Below are 13,078 nucleotides of genomic sequence, written 5' to 3'. Positions count from 1 at the left end.
TATTTCTTCTTCTTTTTTTTTTTGTCTCCAGGGTTATTGCTGGGACTCAGTGCCTGCACCATGAATCCGCTGCTCCTGGAGGCCACCCCCCCCTTTGTTGTAGCCTTGTTGTGGCTATAATTGTTATTGTTGATATCGTTCGTTGATAGATAGAACAGAGAGAAATGGAGAAAGGAGGGGAAGACAGAGAGGGGGAGAGAAAGATAGACACCCACAGACCTGCTTCAACGCCTGTGAAGCGACTCCCCTACACGTGGGGAGCCGGGTCTGGAACCGGATCCTTACTCCTTCCTTGTGCTTGGCGCCACGTGCACTTAACCTGCCACACTACCGTCTAACCCCCATACTTTTTCTTTTCTTTCTTTTGTTTAAACACAAAGATCTTTTTTTTATATAATTTATTTCTTTATTGGGGAATTAATGTTTTACATTCAACAGTAAATACAATAGTTTGTACATGCATAACATTCCCCTTTTTTTTTTTTTTTTTAAAGAAATGGCAGTTTTATGCTTGGGCCCTAGCACCCATGGTTCCCACCTCTGGCTTTTTTTTTTTTTTTAAGATTTTATTTATTTATGAGAAAGATAGGAGGAGAGAGAAAGAACCAGACATTACTCTGGCACATGTGCTGCTGGGGATTGAACTTGCGACCTCATGCTTGAGAGTCCAAAGCTTTATCACTGTGCCACTTCCCAGACCACACACAAAGATCTTATTTTATTACCTGCTTTACATTCACTTCTGAATCTGAGAATTTCTTAATCTCCATTGTATTATAATCAGATTTAAAACTGAAACATGTAAAAAGAAATCATTGTTAAGTCTTTAAAATACAAATAGAAATGCCACAATAACCAGCAGTATTGTCTAGGAAAAACAAAACATATGAGATTAAAACAAACAAACAATCCCACCTATTCTTATACAATGCCTAATTCCCCCCCCCCTTTTTTTTTCCTCTTTTACCTCCAGGGTTATCACTACAAGGGACTCCAGGGTTATCACTCCAGGGTTATCACTACAAGGGACTCCAGGGTTATCACTACAAGGGACAGGACAGGACAGGAGCCCAGTTGCAGCCTCTCCTCCTCACAAGTGACTGAGCTGTAAAAAAAAAAAAAAAGTGCAAAAATGGGGTCAGGCAGCAGATTAAGCGCACATTGCATGAAGCTTAAGGACCTGAGTAGGGATCCCTGTTTCAGACCCCAGCTCCCCACCTGCAGGGGGCCGATTCACAGGCAGTGTAGTGAGTCCGGAGGTATCTATCTTTCTCTCCACCTCTCTGTCTTCCTCTCCTCTCTCCATTTCTCTCTATCCTATCCAACAACAATGACATCAATAACAACAAATAATAATAACTACAACAATAATAAAACAACAATGGGGGTGAAAGGTAGCTTCCATGAGCAGTGCATTCATGGTGCAGGCACTGAGCCCCAGCAATAACCCTGAAGGCAAATAATAATAGTAAAAATAAATGAAAAAAAGTGGTCCGAAAGGTGGCACAGTGGGTAAAGCAGTTGACTTTCAAGCATGAGGTCCTGAGTTCAATCCCAGCCTCCACATGTACCAGAGTGATGTCTGGCTCTTTCTCTCTCTCCTATCTTTCTCTTGAATAAGTAAATAAAATATTTTAAATAAACAAATAATTTAAAAAGGGGGGGGTCCTCACGGTCCTGGGGATGCTGCCTTTACCACCTTTCATAGAAATTAGAAGGAAAACTTGTGGCCAGAAATCAGCTGGACTAGGGCCCAGGCCTAAGACACAACCCTCATCACTGGAATTTGCAGAAGAAAAACCTGTGGCGGTTGGGCGTCAGGCGGTAGTGCAATGGGTTAAGTGTACATGGCACAAAGCACAAGGACCAACATTAAGAATTTCAGTTCGCCACCCCATCAGCTGGGCCCCAAGTGGGGGATTACTGAGATTCCCAAACAGACATGATAGGCCTAGACCTGGAATAGATCCCTCTCTCCATTGTTACTAGTCATCTCTGTCAGAAACAACAGACCCCTTTGTGGGCCCCCATAGGACCTTGCCCTCAACTTGGATCAACGGTAGAGAATGTTCCATCCTCCCTTTGGAGGATGGAACAACATACTCTATGCTCCACCTGAGGAAGATGAGTCCTGAAATTAGGGCAGCTTGTAATGTTCCTACTCATAACCACAGAATATGAGCTCAGATCTACAGGAATGCATAGGCTTCTAAGCTGAATATGGGCCCCATATTCAGATCACATCAAATCGATGGGGTTTACAGTCAATAATATTTATACCCCTTTCCCATATTAGGGAGCTACTCCCTTCCCTGATCCAGCTTTCTGGTCTTTTTTCCAGCCATGACATCATCTCCCCAGACATCTCCCCAGGTTATTGCTGGGGCTCAGTGCCTGCACCATGAATCCACTGCTCATGGAGGCTACCTTTTCCCCCCATTGTTGTTTTATTGTTGTTGTTGTTGTTATTATTATTATTTGTTATTGATGTCATTGTTGTTGGATAGGATAGAGAGAAATGGAGAGAGGAGAGGAAGACAGAGAGGGGGAGAGAAAGATAGACACCTGCAAACCTGCTTCACCGCTTGTGAAGCGACTCCCCTGCAGGTGGGGAGCCTGGGACTCGAACCCAGATTCTTTTTTTTTTTCCTCCAGGATTATTGCTGGGCTCGGTGCCTGCACCATGAATCCACCGTTCCTGGAGGCCATTTCCCCCCCCTTTTTGTTGCCCTTGTTGTGTTGTTAAAATTTCTATGGCTCTAGCCGGCAGGGCTAGGGGCTAGCTTCACGGGCGGGTAACAGAGACGCGGAGACAACGGCTGGGCAGGGAAGCTGTATTTCTTTATTCAAGAACAACGATTCATAAACTAAACCAAACTAATCACCAAACAGAACTCTGCTGTCTCTTTGCAGCTGCGCAAGCACTCTCTCTAACTCTGGAACTCAGGAACCCTCCAACTCTGGAACTCTGAAACTCTCCAACTGTGGAACTCTGGAGGGGTTCCTTTGGGGCGGGGCCAAGCAGGCCCTCGAAACTAACTGGGCTGATCTAATTCTCTTGGTGGGGGAGGGCTAGAACAAACCAATGTAAAGCATACGACACTTGTTGCTGTAGCCTCGTTGTGGTTATTATTATTGTCATTGTTGATGTTGTTCGTTGTTGGCTAGGACAGAGAGAAATGGAGAGAGGAGGGGAAGACAGAGGGAGAGAGAAAGATAGACACCTGCAGACCTGCCTCACCCACCATCTGTGAAGCAACTCCCCTGCAGGTGGGGAGCCAGGGCTCCAACCGAGATCCTTACGCCAGTCCTTGCGCTTTGTGCCACATGCGCTTAACCCACTGCGCCACTGCCGACCCCCTCGAACTCAGATTCTTACGCCAGCCCTTGTGCTTTGCACCACCTGCGCTTAACCCACTGTGCTACCGCCCAACTCCCAAGTGTTTCTTTTTTTAAAAAAATATTTTATTTATTTATGAGAAAGATAGGAGAGGAAGAACCAGACATCACTCTGGCACAGGTGCTGCTGGGGATTGAACTTGGGACCTCATGCTTGAAAGTCCAAAGCTTTATCACTGTGCCACCTCCCAGACCACAAGTGTTTCCTTTTTATAAATAAAAATAAATAAAAAAGGGTGTCGGGTGGTAGCGCAGCGGGGTAATTGCACATGGCGCAAAGTGCAAGTACAGGCATAAGGATCCCGGTTCCAGCCCCCCACTCCCCACCTACAGGGGCGTCCCTTCACAGGCGGTGAAGCAGGTATACAGGTGTCTGTCTTTCTCTCCCTTTCTCTGTCTTCCCCTCCTCTCTCCATTTCTCTCTGCTCTAACAACGATGACATCAACTACAACAATAAAAACAAGGGCAACAAAAGGGAAAAATTAATATTTTTTAAAAAGAATTCCCCCCCCCCAAAAAAAAGAATCCCAGTTTGAGCCCCACCCCCGCAGGGGGGTTGCTTCGCAAGTGTGAAGCAGGTCTGCAGGTGTCTTTCTCTCCCTCTCTGTCTTCCCCTCCTTTTTTTTTTTTTTTTTTTGCTAGGCATCTAGGCTGCTTCTATTCATTGGCTATTGTGAGTAATGTGGCTCTGAACTTAGGGGCACTACTTGTAAGTAGTGCTTGAGTGTCCACTGAGTAAATGCCTAAGAGTGGCATTGCGAGATCATAAGGCACTTCCTTTGCTGCTTAAGGGCTGCCCAGACAGTCTCCCAAAGGGGCTGCACTGGTTTGCTGCCCCACCAGCAGAGGAACAGAGGAACCTCCCCTCTTATGAAGTCAATCTACCTTCCCTCCTCTAGTGAGAATGCCATTAAAGTGCAAAGTGACAAGAGCTGAACTCGTGCTGTATACCTGGCACTGTTAAGTTGTTTTTTTTTTAATTTATTTCTTTATTGGGGGAATTAAATGTTTTACATTCAACGGTAAATACAATAGTTTGTACATGCATAACATCCCCCAGTTTCCCATTTAACAATACAACCCCCACTAGGTCATTTATCATCCTTCATGGACCTGTATTCTCCCCACCCACTCCTACCCCAGAGTCTTTTACTTTGGTGCGATACGCCAATTCCATTTCAGGTTCTACTTGTGTTTTCTTTTCTGATCTTGTTTTTCAGCTTCTGCCTGAGAGTGAGATCATCCCATATTCATCCTTCTGTTTCTGACTTATTTGTCTTCCCCTCCTGTCTCCATTTTTCTCTGTCTTGTCCAATAATGATATAAATAACAACAATAACAATAACCACAACAAAGTTAAACAACAAGGGCAACAAAAGGGGAAAAATAACCTCCAGTAGCAGTGGATTCCTCACCTTCTTCTTCTTCTAGCATCACCAAGACCTATCAACAACCCTGGAGGCAAAAAAAAAAAAAAAAAAGGAAGGAAGGAGGGAAGGAGGGAGGGAGTCGGGCGGTAGCGCAACAGGTAAAGTGCAGGTGGCGCAAAAACGCAAGGACCACGGAAGGATCCCAGTTCTATCCGCAGGTTCCCCACCTGCAGGGGAGTCGCTTCACAAGCGGTGAAGCAGGTCTACAGATGTCTATCTTTCTCTCCCTTTCTCTGTCCTTCTGTCTTCCCCTTCTCTATCCATTTCTCTCTGTCCTATCCAACAACAACAACAACAATAATAATAACTACAACAATAAAACAAAGGCAACAAAAGGGAATAAATAAATAAATATTTTTTAAAAAGAAAGGAAAAGAAAAAGAAAAACCTGTGGCCCAAGACACACATCCCCATCAGTGGAATTTGAAGAAGAAAAATCTGTGGCCTGAGGCCAAATTGAGTAATCACCTATGTCATAGAGAGTTGGCCTAGCAAGTTAGAGCTTCACAAGCACAAAAACCACAGAAGTCAAGGAGTTAAGAGTACAGGATGGGGGGTAGGGTGGTAGCCCAGTGGGTTAAGCACAAAGACCAGTGTAGGGATCCTGGTTGGAGCCCCTGGCTCCCCACCTGCAGGGGGGTTGCTTCATGGGCGGTGAAGCAGGTGTCTTATCTTTCTTTCTCATTCTGTCTCCCCCTCCATTTCTCTATGTCCTATCCAACAACAATAATAATAACCACAACAATGATACAACAACAAGGGCAACAAAAGGAAAAAAGAAAAAAAAGGCCTCCAGGAGCTGTGGATCATGGTGCAGGCACTGAGCCCCAGCAATAACCCTGGAGGGAAAAAAAAAGTGCAGGATGTCTGTATCCACCTGGTAGCTCTCCAGACTTTCAGGGTGTCTTGACTGGCTCCCCTACTTGAGAGGGTCTTCTGAGGATGCAGCTGCCTCTGATGGAGAGACCACCTGGGAGGCGCCCAGGGGCAAGCTGCTGCTGGTCACCAGAGCCACACTCCAAAGGGGCCACAGGACACAGGTGCAACAACTGTACTTATACTCCAATGTCTTGTTCATCTCTCTCTTTTTTTTAATCTTTATTTATTGGATAGAGATAGCCAGAGACCGAGAGGGGTGGGGGAGATAGAGAGTGAGAGAGACAGAGAGACACCTGCAGACATGCTTTACAGCTAGTGAAGCGCTCCCCCTGCAGGTGGGGACCAGGGGCTCGAACCTGGGTCCTTGTGCACTGTAATGTGTGCGCTTAATCAGGTGTGCCACCGACTGGCCCCATCTTGTTCATCTCTAACTGAAAGTTTAAATGCAGCTTCAGGATGAAGCATTTTGCCTGAAGAGGCCCAGAAGAAACAACCAGCAGAGACAGGAGGTCCCTGATTCTAGGTTGGCCCAGCACCAGCCTCATGGTTGATTTCTGGTCTGTTTAGAAAAAGCAAGAGTGGCATTCCTGTCTGGAGAGCTGTATTTCTCTATTTATTTATTTGTTTATTTATTTATTCCCTTTTGTTGCCCTTGTTGTTTTATTGGGTTTTGTTTGTTTGTTTTGTTTTTTGCCTCCAGGGTTATTGCTGGGGCTCGGTGTCTGCACTACGAATCTACTGCTCTTGGAGGCTATTTTTTTCCCATTTTGTTGCCTTTGTTGTATTTATTGTTATTGTTGTCACTGATGTTGTTGTTGGATAGGACAAAGAGAAATCAAGAGCGGAAGGGAAGACAGAGAGGAGGAGAGAAAGGCACCTACAGACCTACTTCACCAATTGTGAAACAACTCCCCTGCAGGTGGGGAGACAGGGGCTGGAACCAGGATCCTTAGGCTGGTCCTTGCACTTCGTGCCATGTGCGCTTAACCCACTGCGCTACTGTGCACCTCCCCTTTAAAAATTTTTTTTAATATAAGATGAGAGATAGAGGAGAGTCACTGTAGCCTGAGACTCTGAGGTCCCAGGTTCAGTCCCCAGTACCATCATAAGTCAGAGCTAATCAGTGCTCTGGTATCTCTCTCATTAAAATAAACAATAAATAAAAGAAAAAAAGTAATATATTATTTCAGGGAAGACCTTGTCCTGTAGGGGAAAAAAAAATAAAATAAGGTTAAACAGTGAGTTCAGGGGTAGATAGCATAATGGTTATGCAAAGAGACTCTCATGCCTGAGGCTCTAAAGTCCCAGGTTCAATTTCCCCACACCACCATAAGCCAAAGCTGAGCAGTGCTCTGGTTAAAAGAATAAACAATGATGTGATGTGAGTAGGAGTGTTTAATACAGAGTGGTGAGTTCAGACCTCTGATGAGATAAGATTGAACCCAAGGAGAGCCCTAAGTCACTAGTCATGGGAAAGGATTTGTTTGCAAGAGTGATCAGTGTGATTGAATTTTTTCTTTCTTTTTCTTTTTTGCCTCCAGGGTTATTACTGGGGCTTGGTGCCTGCACTACAATCCACTGCTCCTGGCAGATTTAAAAAAAAATTTTTTTTGATATTTATTTATTCCCTTTTGTTGCCCTTTTTTTTTCTTTTCTGATTTTTTTTATTGGGGAATTAATGTTTTACATTTAACAGTAAATACAATAGTTTGTACATGCATAACATTCCCCAGTTTCCCATATAACAATACAACCCCCACTAGGTCTTCTGTCATCCTTCTTGGACCTGTATTCTCCCCACCCACCCACCCCAGAGTCTTTTACTTTGGTGCGATACGCCAATTCCATTTCAGGTTCTACTTGTGTTCTTTTCTGATCTTGTTTTTCAACTTCGGCCTGAGAGCGAGATCATCCCATATTCATCCTTCTGTTTTCGACTTATTTCACTTAACTTGATTTTTTCAAGGTCCATCCAAGATTGGCTGAAAACGGTGAAGTCACCATTTTTTACAGCTGAGTAGTATTTTTTTTTTATTGTTGTAGTTATTGATGTTTCCGTTGTTGAATAGGACAGAGAGAAATAGAGAGAGGAGGGGGAGACAGAGAGGGGGAGAGAAACATAGACACCTGCAGACCTGTTTCACAGTCTGTGAAGCAACTCCCCTGCAGGTGGGGAGCTGGGGGCTCGAACCAGGATCCTTATGCTGGTCCTTGTGCTTTGCGCCACCTGTGCTTAACCTGCTGAGCTACAGCCCGACTCCTGATTTTTAAAAAATATTTATTTTATTTATTCACTTTTGTTGCCCTTGTTGTTTTATTGTTGTAGTTATTATTGTTGTTATTGGATAGGATAGAGAGAAATGGAGAGAGGAGGGGAAGACAGAGAGGAGGAGAGAAAGATAGACACCTGCAGACCTGCTTCACCGCCTGTGAAGCAACTCCCCTGCAAGTGGGGAGACAGGGCTCAAACCGGGATCCTTACGCCAGTCCTAGTGCTTTGCGCCACCTGTGCTTAACCCACTGTGCTACAGCCTGACTCCCTACATTTTTTTCTTCATTTCATTGGATAGGACAGAGAGAAATTAAGCGAGGAGGGGAAGAGAGAACAAGAGACACCCGCAAACCTGCTTCACCACTTGTGAAGCAGCCCCTCCTACAGGTGGGGAGACTGGGGCTCGAACCCAGATCCTTGCTTGAGTTCTTGCTCTTAGTACTATGTGCGCTTAACCGGGTAGGCCACCACCTGCCTCCCTGATTAGATTTATATTAAAATATTTTTGCTCGAGAGTTGGGACGGTAGCACAGAAGGTTAAACGCAGATGGCGCAAAGCACAAGGACCAGCTTAAGGATCCAGGTTAGAGCTCCTGGCTCCCCACCTGCAGGGGAGTCGCTTCACAAGCGGTGAAGCAGGTCTGCAGCTGTCTTTCTCTCCCCCTCTGTCTTCTCCTCTATTTCTGTCCTATCCAACAATAACATCAATAATAACTACAACAATAAAACAAGGGCAACAAAAGGTAATAAATAAATATTTAAAAAAAAATAAGTCTTTGCTCTTGTGGAGAGAATTGGAATAAAGGTGAGGGCTAAATGGAAGTAGAGAAGCAAGGATACCTAGGGACGGAAGTAGTGCTTGAATTCAAGAAATCTAAGACTAGAGTGACAGCAGACGAGGTAAAATGTGACTGAATGTCTTTTACCACCCTAGATCCCTTTTCCTGAGCATCCCAAACCACTATGTTACTACCTGGGAATACCAGTTACATCCGAAACTACTATGCTATTACCTGGGAACTAAACACCAACAGACAAAGTAGGGATTACAAACAAATACCCAGACTTCTTTTGTTAGACTTCGTAACTAGCCTCATGGAATGAGGCCTCAAAAAATTGAGTCAAGACTCATAATTGTTCCTCTCCACGGAAATCTTTAGTAAAAGGCGAAAGATTTATACGGTCTGAAGAGAAACCAGAGTATACATCTAGCTGCTGCTTGGACCCTCCCAGATGGAGAAAACACTTAGATCACTTATGGTTGTTCATACACGTGTGGTTCCTGATCACCGTATAGGTTTATATAGACAATATAGACAATATATTTCCATAGAGCATGATAAACTGCGGCAATGGAGAAATGTCGGTGCTGGGATGCAATCCTGAAACTGTCTTTTCGTGGTGCATCATGGGTATGCAAATCGTAGGCGGCTGCTGGATGGTGTGGTGGTGAGCAGCGCAGCTGGGACTAGGCTGCAGTTTTTCATCTCTCTGCGTTTGATGGCGGGACATGGTGTGAACCCTTTACCCAAACTGAGGTTGAATGTTAGTCAGAGGCTGGAAGGTAAACCGCAGGATTTGCGTGTGTGGGGCCTGGGGTTCAGTTCCTGGCACCATGCAGGCTCCTGCTCGGCTCTCTCACTGTCAGGTTTGGGAAACAGTACTATAGTTATGCAGTAAGTTTTCATGCCTGAGGTTTCAGGTTCAATCCCCAGCATTACCATAAACCAGAGCTGAGCAGTGCTCTGGTTAAAAATAATAATAATAATAATAATAAATGTCTTACACACCGCTCTATTGTTCAGACTTCAGACTCAGTTCTACCCTTCCAAAGATGCAGTCTTCAGTATGTATGTGTGTGTGTGTGTGCTTAACCAGGTGCGTCACCACCTGCCCCCCCCCCCCCTTTCTTTTTACCAGAGTACTGCTCAGCTTTAGTTTTTGGTTCTTCTTCTAATGTTTGCCCTTCTTCCGTAGCCAGTCAACAGCGTCAGGTTGAGCCTGATGTAAAGTTTCGAGACCTTGGAGGTCTCGAAATCGAAACTTAGTTTTTGGTGGTCTGGGGGATTGAACCTGGGACTGTGGAGCCTTAGGTATGAGAGTATCCTTGCATAACCATTATATCTCTGCCCTTAAGCATTCACTTTATCTTGAAGGATGCTGTCAAAGGGTGGAGGCAGTGGTGAAAAGAGTTCTGGCCACGGTAATGAGCACTGGCAATTATCTCAGTTTCAGAGTAGAGCGTGGGTGTCTGAATGCAGGTCTGAGTCTGAGTAGGCAGTGTCTGGAGAAAGCTGGAGTGATGGCATAGGCTAGAGTGTCAGGCATGGGAAGGGCTTGGTTTTTTTTTTTTTTTTAATCTTTTAAAAGTATTTACTTATTTAAGAGAGAGAGAAGCAGAGTATGAAAACACATGTAAATGCCAAGGATTAAACTTGGGAACTTCATGTTTGAGCATCCAATGCCTTATCCACTGCGCCACCTCAAGGCTGCTGCAAAAGGGCCCGGCTTTTATCTTGTCAGTGATGGAGTGCAATGAAAAGGTGTTCAAGTTACTTGGCTTGATGTGAGGTGTCACACAGGCTGGGCTGACCTCAAGCAATAAGATCTGTACCTGGAGTTGAGTTGTGGTCACTATCCCTTCACAGGAAGTCCAGCTGGACTGACCAGAATCCCTTCAGACTCTCCCACACCAGGACACCCATGTTTCTGGGTGCAAGGTTTAAGCAGAGTTAATATCTATATAACTACAAAAATAAACAGTGCCTGTGAGCTGTCAGGGTATGTCATACACAAATAATCTTATCTCCAATTGTGGGGAAAAAGGGGGGCAAGGGTAGATAGCATAATGGTTATGCAAAGAGACTCTCATGCCTGAGGCTTCAAAGTCCCAGGTTCAATCTACTGCACCACCATAATCCACAGCTGAGCAAAAAAAAAAAAAAAAAGAAAGAAAAAGAAAAAGGAGTCGGGCGGTAGCACAGCAGGTTAAGCACTGGTGGTGCAAAGTGCAAGGACCGGTATAAGGATCCCGGTTCGAGCCCCCGGCTCCCTACCTGCAGGGGAGTCTCTTCACAGGCAGTGCAGCAGGTCTGCAGGTGTCTATCTTTCTCTCCCCCTCTCTGTCTTCCCCTCCTCTCTCTATTTCTCTCTGTCCTATCCAACAACAATGACATCAATAACAACAACAACTACCACAATAAAAAGACAACAAAAGGAAAAATAAATAAAATTTTTTAAATTTTTAAAAAAAGATTTAGGGAGTCGGGCTGTAGCGCAGTGGGCTAAGCGCAGGTGGCGCAAAGCACAAGGACTGGCATAAGGATACCGGTTCGAACCCCGGCTCCCCACCTGCAGGGGAGTCACTTCACAGGCGGTGAAGCAGGTCTGCAGGTGTCTATCTTTCTCTCCTCCTCTCTGTCTTCCCCTCCCTCTCTCCATTTCTCTCTGTCCTATCCAATAACAATAATAATAACTACAACAATAAAACAACAAGGGCAACAAAAGGGAATAAATAAATAAAATAAATATAAAAATATATATTAAAAAAAAAAGATTTAAAAAATCAAATAGGCTTTAATCTTCCTATTTTACAGATGAAGACATTGAGGCTTGCAGAGGTCAGTAAACTTCCCCAGGTCACTCAATTGTAAGTGGTGTAGGGCAGGCTGGTACCATTTGATCTATTCCAACTGATCAGCTTGCCTGTTCCACCCCAAAACATCATTCCAGTGATGCAGACACAACTGAATGGCCCAAATCCAGCCTCTTTCCCTTGGGCCTGCTATATCTGTGTCCTTCTGTAGATTCCAAGCCAACTGTTTTTCTCAAGAAATTTATTCTATTCTATTTTACTTTATGTAAAGATGTTTATTTTTACTCTTTATCTTTATTATTGTATAGAGACAGCCAGAAATCAAGAAGGAAGGGGTGACAGAGAGGGAAAGAGACAGAGAGACACCTACAATACTGCTTGAGCATTGTAACGTGCGCTCAACCAGGTGTGCCATCACCGGGGCCCCTAAAATGTTTATTTATTTGATAGAGAGGGAGAAATTGAGAGGGAAGGGGAAGATGGGGAGAAAAAGAGACACCTGCCAACATTGTTTCACCACTTGCAAAGCTTTCTTCTAGCAGGCAAGTGGGAACTGGGGGGCTTGAACCCTATTCCTTGAACACTGTAGCATGTGCACTCAACCAGGTCTGTCACCACCTAACCCCCATTTACCTTTTCATTTATTTTAATAAGAGAAAGGTGTGGGGGAGTGACTAAGGCCACAGCACTGCTCAGCTTATCGTGGTGATGAGAATTGAATGAGGACCTCGGAGCCTCTTTTGCATGACCATTATTACACTATCTCCCCAGCCCCACTCAAGTTTGTTTATTTATTTATTTTCCCTTTTGTTGTCTTTTTTAAATTGTTGTTGTAGTTATTATTGTTGTTGTTGATGATATTGCCATTGTTAGGACAGAAAGAAATGGAAAGAGATGGGGAAGACAGAGAGGGGGAGAGAAAGATAGACAGGGATAGATAGGTGGGGAACCAGGGGTTCTAACCGGGATCTTTACACCGGTCCTTGCGCTTTGCACCACCTGCTCTTAACCCACTGCACTACCACCCGACTCCTCTCTCTCTCTCAACCAGAGCACTGCTCAGCTCTGGTTTATGGTGGTGCAGGGGACTGAACCTGGGACTTTGGAGTCTCCCTGAGGCATGAGAGTCTCTTTGCATAACCATTATGCTATCTACCCCTGTCCTTGCTTTCTGTCTACCATAATAAAATTTAATTTAGTTTTCACCAGCACTGCTCAGCTGTGGTTTATGGTGGTGCTAGGGATTGAACCTGGGACTTCAGAGCTTCAGACATGCAAATCTTTTGTATTACCCTGATGCTGTCTCCTCTGTCCCCAAAATAATAACTGTTATGAGAGAAAAAATGAGGATAAAGAGAATGCCTAAGCACTGTTGAACTCTGGCATAAGGAGGAATTGAACTTGTGTCCTCTGGATTCTCAGGCATACAAGTTGGTGCTCTGCCCCTAATCCCTGACCCTCATTTTGCGGGGCTTAATCCAGATCCAGTTACCAAGTATATG

The 13,078-nt window shown here is 44.6% G+C and overlaps 1 protein-coding gene and 1 non-coding gene across 2 annotated transcripts in view; one reads left to right on the top strand and one right to left on the bottom strand.

The window, feature by feature from the left end:
• LOC107522939 (large ribosomal subunit protein uL16-like) overlaps nt 1-13,078 on the top strand; it is a 205,193-nt gene that overhangs the window by 5,501 nt on the left and 186,614 nt on the right. The gene's annotated exons all lie outside the window — the stretch shown is intronic.
• LOC132532474 (U5 spliceosomal RNA) lies at nt 9,071-9,185 on the bottom strand. Its single transcript, XR_009544428.1, has one exon. It is a non-coding gene; the product is annotated as a U5 spliceosomal RNA (small nuclear RNA).

The sequence above is a fragment of the Erinaceus europaeus genome, chromosome 13, assembly GCF_950295315.1.
Source record: "Erinaceus europaeus chromosome 13, mEriEur2.1, whole genome shotgun sequence".
Taxonomy (NCBI): Eukaryota; Metazoa; Chordata; class Mammalia; order Eulipotyphla; family Erinaceidae; genus Erinaceus; species Erinaceus europaeus.
The sequence above is the reverse complement of the archived record's forward strand: the minus strand, read 5'-3'. Positions and strand labels throughout refer to the sequence as shown.